At 38.1% G+C, this 7,829-nt stretch overlaps 1 long non-coding RNA gene across 1 annotated transcript; it reads right to left on the bottom strand.

Annotated features, from left to right (window-relative positions):
* Window positions 1–3,069: 3,069 nt before the first annotated feature.
* On the bottom strand, window positions 3,070–7,806 carry LOC309836113. The gene is made up of 3 exons (XR_014298098.1): window positions 7,683–7,806; window positions 7,232–7,345; window positions 3,070–4,206 (listed from the first exon to the last, which is right to left on the bottom strand). It is a non-coding gene; the product is annotated as an uncharacterized lncRNA (long non-coding RNA).
* Between the last annotated feature and the right edge of the window lie 23 nt (window positions 7,807–7,829).

Here is a 7,829-nt window from a genome sequence, read left to right as displayed (position 1 = left end):
ATAAATGTGGCAACTACGTGTTACTTTCTTGATTATATAATACCTCTTACACCCATCTTACTTCATCTAGTCCTCATTACTCAATAACCCAGGTAGTGTTATAGCATTTTGTACAGGAGGAGATTGAGAATTGGAGGCAAAATATGACTTGCCCGGGGGCATATAGTGGCAGAGTTGAGATTCAAACCAGGCTTTCTGACTCTGGAACCAGGGTACCAACCATTTTACCAGTGGTTTCAACATATCAGTAGCTTTCTGGAGAATTATCACTTGATAATTAAGGTTTTTGGGGTTTTTAAAAATGTATAAAGATAGCTTTTGTGTGTAGAAACGAATTCTTACATCTGCATTCATTTTCACTAATAGTTCATACCTTACAATTTTGATTGTAAGTTGAAGATACAACTTAAATATTAAGTAAATCTACTTACAAACTTAGTGATTGTTAATTAATACTCAACTTGTTTCTAAAATTAAGATATTAAATTTCCTCCAGCATTTAAGTACAACTCATAAATTTAATTCATGTATTATTTTAAATATTTCATATTAAAGTCATGCAAGTTATGTTCCCCTAAATATTTAAGAATTTTTTTGTGATTGACTTAATTATCTAAAACTTTCAACTTAAATATTTCATATATCTGGTTTTCTAAAGTACTTCAAACAGATAAGCAGGTGGAATTACAAACCTAACACACAAAATATTCTTAAGTACATAAATGATACTTGAAAACCTAATAATAAAGATTTGATGATTCAGATTTATTTAAACTTATAAATGCTGTTAAAACTTATCAAATACTATTATACCTTTTAAAATTAAAATCACACACAAAAAATTTTCAAGTTGAAATTACAAGTTTAATATGTCAGATTTAAAAACAAGACAACCTATATTTTTCAGATGATTATATACACTGCTCAAATTTCCCATTTTCTTTTTCATTTATTTTCTGCAGTTGTGGTCACCTAGATTTGCCCTTAACATTCCAAACTGGTACAAAAATATTGATTCCAAGGATTTTATCATTATTTTCTCCATGCTTATTTTTACATATTCTTGGAGTTGCTAAGTCATTTTATCATCTCTTTACTCAAAAAATTTCAGGCTGTGGTTAGAGATTCTGGACAGAGACCTGGAACCTAGTGGCAATTTCCAGAATAATCTACCTGAGCTGCCTGTTAATATGCCAATCCTGTTTATCTAGAAATGGTTTCATCTGGCTACTTCTTAGCCATTTTATTTTTACACTAACTTCTGACACAACTCTTACTATAACCCCTGTCATAAATATAATTGTCTAATTTGGGTGCACAACATCTCATACTCACACTATCTCCCACCCCACTGAGTTGCAACTAATCTCTGTTTGCTGGAAGCTAATTAAAATCTGCATGACAGTCCCATCTACCCCCAGTGCTGGGGCTGTAACTAAACTCTTTATCTAGTTGGATTTTGCACCTTTTAAATATAGATTATTTCCTAATCTGTCTCACAGACCACAAATTTATAGTTATTATGTTGACCAGAATTACCTCTCCAGTACTGTGTGCTGTTGGGTTTGAAACCAAGCAGGACCCTGTAGGGCCTTCCCAGGCACAGACATCCTCATGTCCCCTGCCTCTTGTTTGTAAAAAGCTTTAGCCTCCTAGGCCTTTCCAGAGTTCCAAAGAGCAAATTTAATCAGAGAAGTGAAAAAAATGCAGAAACAAAGGAAAACAGTCAAACAAGACAATATCACAGTAGTTCACTCATAAAACAAAATCAAGAACCTTTAATTCTTCCTCAATGGCTATAGATAAAATCCTTAGTCATATCCTTGAGTCGTTTGATAGATACTAAAACCCCAACCAGATGGAAGAAGTTAACTGCATGCTGACCACCAGCACGTAGAGCCCAAACTGGTTGGAACCAGAAGGTTGACGACGGAGATTCCTGAAACATCACCCTGTTACCTTACCATCAACCAATCAGAGAATTCTGCACAAGCCGATCGTGCATCCTGGGACTCTGTCCCTCACAGTCTTTAAAAACCCCGCCCTGAAAGCCACTGGGGAGTTCTGGTCTTTTGAGCGTGAGCTTCACGTTTCCCTTGCTTTGTCCCACGCTTGGCACTTTGCAAGAAATGCTGCACTTTTCTTCACTACAACCTGGTGTTGGTAGATTGGCTTTGCTGTGCTTTGCCTGAGCGCACTCAAGTTTGGTTTGCGAACAGGTTGGAACCATAAAACATGGTGTCCTGACCAATGGATGGGCGTGTGGTCAAAGTTTACTCACTTTAGGACTTCGAATGTTGAGCAAAAGCAGAAAAAAGAATTAGCAGCAGTGCCCTAAAAACCAACAAGTGGTTCCACTTACTGAGATCCTGAGTTGCTGCTGGTTCCCAGCTGGACCTTCAGCCTTCAGTTCTTTGAGCTGCCTTCACCTCCTTCCAGTAAATTACACTGTCTGTTACTTTGCAACCCCAAACTCCAACTGGTACAGGCAGCCAAGGGGAGGCTGCACAGATGAGAAAAAAAGGTGTACTTAGCAAAGAAAGCCGGCCCTTACCCAGGCTCCAGTCAGACCAGCTGCAGTTATTCATTCTGCAGATTTCATGTGCAGGTTTGAAATCATTTTATTGCTAAAGAGGTATGAAATCATTACATTCATGACTGCTAAGGTTTCAGTTATGAAACTTTAAAATTGGAGAATTTTAAGGACAAACTGAAGGATGAGAACTGCGGCAGAAAATACGCCTGAATCAAAAAAAGAAAACGAAAAATTTGAAGCAGCTTTCAAAATTCATGAGGTTTCAGAGAAAAGAGAGAAATCAGGAACTATCTCCACGTGAGAAGCCTCAATGCCTAAAAATCAAGGACTAGGCAGTAAAGCAGGTAACAGAAGATGCAAAGAAAAGGCGCAGGGAGTCGTGATTAAAAAGAGATAGGAAATGTGGGACCAATGCTTCAAAGTCCCTGAGAGAAATACACAGGAGAGACAGTACATGTTACTAGGACTTTCATGGAGAAATTGACATAACTAACAATGAAAGGTAAAAATTTCATACTCGATTTCTCAGCCTTTGTAGAAAACAGAGCATGGACATGTGCTTTAGGTTCAACTAAGCAGACACACAAATGTAGAAACAAAACCTGAGGACACAAAGAAATTGGCACTGCAGGGAATCAAGAGAAACTGACACAAAAAGCATAGATGGGGACAACTCCTCAGGAGGTGGTATAATTTTAAACAACAGTCTCCAGAGACAGCGCCGGCAGTTGTGCGGTGGAGGCATACTAAAGTTCAGGGTCAGTGGGTGAAGTGACCTTTCGGTCCAGGCTTCAGCAGTAATGACATTGGGGTCCACGATGAGCTGTTCTCTGGAGTGATTTTGATGACAGCAATGTGTCCCCAGCTTCCTTTTGTTTCCCCATGTTCTCTTCCAAGTGTGGTCCTTCATCCTTGCTATTAATTTTGACACTTACCCCAAATCCTCTTGTCAAATAAATTTCTATTGAAGTCAGCCCCAGTCAGTTCCTATTCATTGCAATGAAGAACTCTAATTCCATTTTTAGTTTTTCAAGGAAACTCCATACTCTTCTCCATAGTGGCTGCACCAGTTTACATCCCACCAACAGTGCAGGAAGGTTCCCTTTTCTCCACACCCTCTCCAGCATTTACTGTTTGTAGGCTTTTTGATGATGGCCATCCTGACCAGTGTGAGGTGAAACCTCATTGTGGTTTTGATTTGCATTTCTCTAATAATTAGGGAAGTTGAGCATCTTTTCATGTGCCTGTTGGCCACCTGTATGTCTTTGGAGAAATGTCTGTTTAGGTCTTCTGCCCATATTTTGATTGTTTGTTTGTTTGTTTTGATATTTAGCTGTATGAGCTGTTTGTATATTTTGGATATTAAGCCCTTGTAGGTTGCATCATTTGCAAATATTTTCTCCCATTCCGTAGGTTGCCTTTTCGTTTTGTTCATGGTTTCCTTTGCTGTGCAAGAGCTTATAAGTTCGAGTAAGCCCCATTTGTTTATTTTTGCTTTTATTTCTTTTGTCTTGAGAGACTGATCTAAGAAAACGTTATGATTATGTCAGAGCATTTTTTGCCTATGTTCTCTTCTAGAAGCTTTATAGTTTAATGTCTTATATTTAAGTCTTTCAGTCATTTTGAGTTCATTTTTGTATGATACAGCAATCTCACTCCTGGTCATAGATCTGGAAAAGACGAAAACTCTAATTTGAAAAGATGCACGCACCTCAATGTTCATAGCAGCACTATTTACAATAGCCAAGACATGGAAGCAACCTAAGTGTCCATCAACAGATGAATGGATAGAGAAGATTTATACAATGGAATATAACTCAGCCATAAAAAGGAATGAAATAATGTCATTTGCAGCAACATGGATGGACCTAGAGATTATCATACTAAGTGAAGTAAGTCAGACAGAGAAAGACAAATATCATATAATGTCACTTATATGTGGAATCTGAAAAAAGATACAAATGGATTTATTTATAAACCAGAAATGGACTCACAGACATAGAAAACAAACTTACGGTTATCAAAGGGGAAGAAGGGGAGGAATAAATGAGGAGCTTGGGATAACAGATACTACTATATGCAAAATAGATAAACGACAAGGTCCTACTGTATAGCACAGGGAACTATATTCAATACCTTGAAATAACCTATAATAGAAAAGAATCTGAAAAATAATTTATATATATACATATATATAACTGAATCACTTTGCTGTACAGCAGAAACTAACACAACATTGTAAATCAACTACACTTCAAAAGAAAAAAACTCTAACTTATAAAGCTGTAAAACTTTATTTCGGGACTTCCCTGGTGGTGCAGTGGTTGGGAGTCTGCCTGCCAATGCAGGGGACACAGGTTCAATCCCTGGTCCGGGAAGATCCCACATGCTGCGGAGCAGCTAAACCCGTGTGCCACAACTACTGAGCCGGTCCTCTAGAGCCCGTGAGCCATAACTACTGAGCCTGTGCTCTAGAGCCCGTGCTCTGCAACAAGAGAAGCCACCACAACGAGAAGCCCACACACCACAACGAAGAGTAGCCCACAGTCGCCGCAACTAGAGAAAAGCCCGTGCGCAGCAATGAAGACCCAACACAGCCAAAATTAATAAAATTAAAAAAACACAAACACTTCATTTCAATACTTTTCATTCAGTAAGCCTTTAATCAGCACATATATTGTGTACGATATTGTGCTGGAAACCAGGAGGGCAAAGTCCCCATCATCCAGGTACTTAGAGTCTAGTGGAGGAACACAAAACTTAAGTAAATTTAAAAATAATTGTATGACACAAGTTATTAGAGGTGTTGTATTATATTAAGTGCTATGGAATTTGCATGACATATCAATTCATTCTGCCCAAGGCCAGATGGGGAGCTATGTGAAGGTACAGAGAAGAAGTGATATTTGAGTGGAGCCAGAAGGACAAATAGGATTTCACCAGTTTCACAGGAGCACACATTCCTGGAAGAGTGAGTTGTATGAGCCAATGTATGGGGACTTAAAAGTTTGGGATGTGTTTGTGGCCCCAAAAATACAGGTGGCTTGAGTGTTGTAATCACAAACAAGTACCTAGAAATAAAACTACAGTGGTACTCTGAGATCCGATTATGAAGGGTGTGTGTACACTATACTAAAACGTTATTTACTTCAGTAACTGCCATTATGGTTTTTAAAGCGAAAAAGTGATAGGACCAAATCTGTTTTCGAGAAATAGTGCTGGTGTCAGTGCAAAGGTAGTAAGAACAGTGTCAAGGCAACACTGACACAGAATACATTTGAAAGTTTGGCTGCAAAAGTTTTTGCCTACATTCCAAGTGAGAGGTGTACACAACTCAAAATGAAAACTGAGGAAGCAGTAGTAGAATTTGAAAATTACTGTCAACTTAGCTGGTAACTAACGATGAGATGTGAGGTAGCCTTATGTCCTCGGAAAGACTTCTGTAGCCTTGGATTACTCATCATAAACAGAATACTAATGACATGATAAAATGGTAATGATCCCTATGTTGCAGGGTAGTTATGCAGATAACAATAGTGTATTAAAAGGATCCAGCATTGAGCCTGATTCTCAATAAATTTGGACACTAAATAATAGAAACTATTGTTTTTAATACAGAGAAGAATGTAGAGGACTGAGCATTCTATTTTATTCTGTGATTCACCAGATGTGGCTTTAATAAATGCCATATTATACTTTGATGAAGTCACAGTGACCAAAATGATGTGACTTCCACTTATTTCAGAAGCCAAAGAGCAGGAAAGCTTTAATAACTAACCAAAGGGGAAGAGGGGGAAATTGAAGTGGCCTTCCTTTCAACTGATACTTGGAAGGTAAGTATGTCCACGTTTTACACTTCAGCATGGTTCTTCTGTGGTTATATAAAAATGCTTTCCCACATGCTGCGGAGCAACTAAGCCTGTGCGCCGCAACTACTGAGCCTGCGCTCTAGAGCCTTCGAGCCACAACTACTGAGCCCACGTGCTACAACTACTGAAGCCCACGCACCTAGAGCCCATGCTCCACAGCAAAGAGAAGCCACCACAATGAGAAGCCCACGCACCGCAACGAAGAGTAGCCCCCACTTGCCACAACTAGAGAAAGCCACGTGAAGAAACGAAGACCCAACGCAGCCAAAAACAAATAAATAAATTTATTAAAAAAATGCTTTGTTATATAAAAATGCTTTACTCTTTTACATGCATGTATTTGCTCTCCCATTAAATTAAAATATTTAGGTCGGAGCCTGTCTCTAATACTTTCAGTGTCTACTATATTAAGGAAGTTCAATATACATAAATATCTTTTACATTTTCAATAAAAGAAAACCTTTATCTTCAATAAAAATTGTTATATATAAATATTACATATACACATATATATATAAAACCTAGGTCTCTAATGAGGCTTACCTGAATATTTATTTTAACTGTTGGAAAATACTGATTTGAACTATTGAAAAGTATTGATTTCAAGCCCTTAACTTAGTATTTATAATTAGCCTTATAAAAGAATGATAGATGAACATTAAAAAATATATAAATTGCTTTAAATATATTTAAATTTTGCAATAATTTCCCTGTCTTCATCCTACTATATCATCCTAATTTTCAAATTATTTTGTTTCCTTTTTTTTTTACTGCAAATTCAGAGAAGTACAAATAAACACAGAAAAGTAGGCCATAATTACCTTACCTTAATAACCGCTGTTGACATACTAAGTAACCCACGGGGAAGATTAGAAAATTCAGTCCGTTTGGAAAGGTGCAAAATGAAAATTGGAAGCCTCTCTTCCAAAGGAATGTCATCCTGAAAAAAAAAAAGCCTAAATTTACACGTACCTCTATTTCACACACACACCACACACACACCACACAAGTGATCACACTATACACACTGTAACTCACCTTGCTTTTTCACATACTATATTTTGGAATTCTTTCCACATCTGCATTTAAATCTCCTTCATAGCAGGAAACAGTTACAAAGTATTCTAAAGCGAATTTAACTAGAGTTAGTTTCTACTGAACACAGTTGCCCAGGCACAGGCCTCAGTGTATTTTACTTAAGTCTAGCTCAGACTTTCACAGATTCAGGACCCCGAAGTGCCTTTAATCCCATAAACCGTAATTCCCAAACTCCAAACCTGATTTGAATTTCAGTCCACTTTGCAAAATCTCGCGTTACTCTCCTCTCACCCGGCGGGTCTTGCTCCGCCTCCCCCAACTTCTCTACCCTCCCAGCAGCTGTTACCACTCCTAGCAGCCTGGCGGCACAGGAGTGGGCGAAGCAG

This window comes from Grampus griseus (genome assembly GCF_964374135.1).
Source record: "Grampus griseus genome assembly, chromosome: 18".
Lineage (NCBI taxonomy): Eukaryota > Metazoa > Chordata > Mammalia > Artiodactyla > Delphinidae > Grampus > Grampus griseus.
This window is presented reverse-complemented; position numbering and strand designations above follow the sequence as displayed.